We start from the raw sequence: 2,500 nt of genomic DNA on the forward strand, positions 1-2,500 counted from the left end.
TGCGCAAGGCTCGTGCCCAAAGCTAGTGCGCAAGGCTTGTGTGCAAGGCTACTGCGATGGGCCAGTGCCCAAGGCTTGTGAGCAAGGCTTGTATGCATGGCTTGTGTGCAAGGCTAGCGTCCAAGGCTTGTGCGCATGGCTTGTGCGCAAGGCTTGTGTCCAAGGCTTTTGTGCAAGGCTCGTGCGCAAGGCTAGTGTGCAAGGCTTGTGCGCATTGGCAGGTAGCCCACCAGCATGCACGATCCAAATGCCACTCACGCGACAACACGGTGCCAAGCCGGGCATGGTGTGCACTCAAAACCAATCAACGGACAGAGGTCATGCGTCATGGGGGGGATCTAGCAAGGCCATGGGGAAGGTCATGGAGGACCTTGGAAGCAAGCGCAAGACGAGAGCGAATCGAACAAGGGGCCAGGACGGGGCCTTGTGCCCATGGTCTTCGCAAGACAGCGTCCAAGGCACCCGAAAGCCCAAGGGAACCCAAACCCGGCCGACACTTGCAATCGCACATGCTCTCTGCAACACACCATCAATGCCGCCCAACGGGGCCAGCACGAGCAGTCCTCCGCGGTCCCCTGGCCCTGCGCACGTTTGTCTTCGAAACCGAGCATCAATGCCACAGAAAGTGCCGGGGCGCCAGCTGGAGCCATCATCCGCGTTGCCATGGCTCGCTTGGCCTTGGCTTGCCAGGCCCCGACACGAGCAATCGCGCATTTTCTTTGCAACCGACCATCAATGCCGCCCAACGGGGCCAGCACGAGCAGTCATCCGCGGTCCCCTGGCCCTGCGCACGTTTGTCTTTGAAACCGAGCATCAATGCCACAGAAAGTGCCGGGGCGCCAGCTGGAGCCATCATCCGACGTGCCATGGCTCTGGTCCCATGGTCTTCGCAACCGAGCATTCGTGACACCCGCGGGGCCAGGACACCAACCCTTCCGACACGAGCATTCGCGCATGTTCTTTGGCCACACAACGGCGCCAGCACGAGCAAAATCATCCGCGGTGCGGTGGCCTTGCACGGCCTTTTGTCTTTGGAACCAACCATCAGTGCCACGGGAAGTGCCGGAGTCCCGGCATCCGCGGTGCCAAGTCATTGCGCCCTTGGTCTCTGCAGCGGGGCATGCCGGGCACTCCCAACCATTGCAAGCAAGCAAGCAAGCAAGAAAGAAAGTAAGTAAGTAAGTAAGTATTACATATAGGGGCGGGACATGCGGGGAGATCTGCGAAACGTGCATTACGGGGCACACGCGTACCTACCGGGGCATACCGACCCCTATTGGGGCACACGTGTGCATATCGGGGCATACCGGGCCTATCGGGGCACACGCGTACATACCGGGGCATACCGAGCCCTACTGGGGCACACGTGCGCATATCGGGGCGTACCAAGCCTATCGGGGCATACGCATGTATCCCAAGGCATACCGAGTCTATCCGGGCATACGCGTTCATACCGGGGCGTAACGGGCCTATCGGGGCATACTTGGGCATATCCGGGCAAAAAATGCCCAAAACTTGCGCAACCTTGGCAACCGTGGTCCATTCCTCTCTATATGCCTAGCCTTGCCAACCGTGGTCCATTCCTCACTATATGCCATGGCCTTGTGCCCATGGTCTTCCCAAGACAGCGTCCAAGGCCCCCGGAAGGCCAAGGGAGCCCAACCCAGCAATGCCCTGCTATGGCAAGCCAAGGCCAAGCATTCCGGTGCCTATCCGGGCAAAAATGCAATTCCTCTCTATATGCCTAGCCTTGGCAACCGTGGTCCATTCCCCACCATATGCCATGGCCTTGTGCCCATGGTCTTCCCAAGACAGTGTCCAAGGCGCCCGGAAGGCCAAGGGAGCCCAACCCAGCAATGCCCTGCTTTGGCAAGCCAAGGCCAAGCATTCCGGTGCCTAACCTTGGCAACCGTGGTCCTTTCCTCACCATATGCCATGGCCTTGTGCCCATGGTCTTCGCAAGACATCGTCCAAGGCGCCCAAAAGGCCAAGGGAGCCCAACCCAGCAATGCCTTGCTAGGACAAGCCAAGGCCAAGCATTCCGGTGCCTATCCGGGCAAAAACGCCCAAAGCATGCCCATTCCTTAGCCTATCCAGGCAAAAACGCCCAAAATCTGCACATTCTAGTGCCTATCCGGGCAAAAACGCCCACCAGCATGCCACCCTCCTATAGGGTTTGCGCAACCAACCAGCCTAACCACCAGTGGCAACCAAAGGTGCTGTTAGCGACGACTTCTGAAGACGCAACGAGACGCGACGTGTTTGCGCCCAGACGCGACGAGACGATGCGGGATCTGCGCCCAAGAATGCCTAGACCCGTCGACTTGATGCGGGATCAGCTCGCCCAAGCATGCCTAGTGTGCAAGGCCTGTGTGCAAGGCTAGTGTCCAAGGCTAGTGTGCAAGGCTCATGTGGAACGCTAGTGCGCAAGGCTAGTGCCCAAGGCTTGTGTGCCAGGCCCGTGTGCAAGGCTAGTGTCCAGGGCTTGTGTGCATTGCTT

The sequence above is a fragment of the Tasmannia lanceolata genome, unplaced genomic scaffold (assembly GCF_043159265.1).
Source record: "Tasmannia lanceolata isolate RefF3 unplaced genomic scaffold, GAP_Taslan_0.1 ptg000273l, whole genome shotgun sequence".
Classification (NCBI taxonomy): Eukaryota; Viridiplantae; Streptophyta; class Magnoliopsida; order Canellales; family Winteraceae; genus Tasmannia; species Tasmannia lanceolata.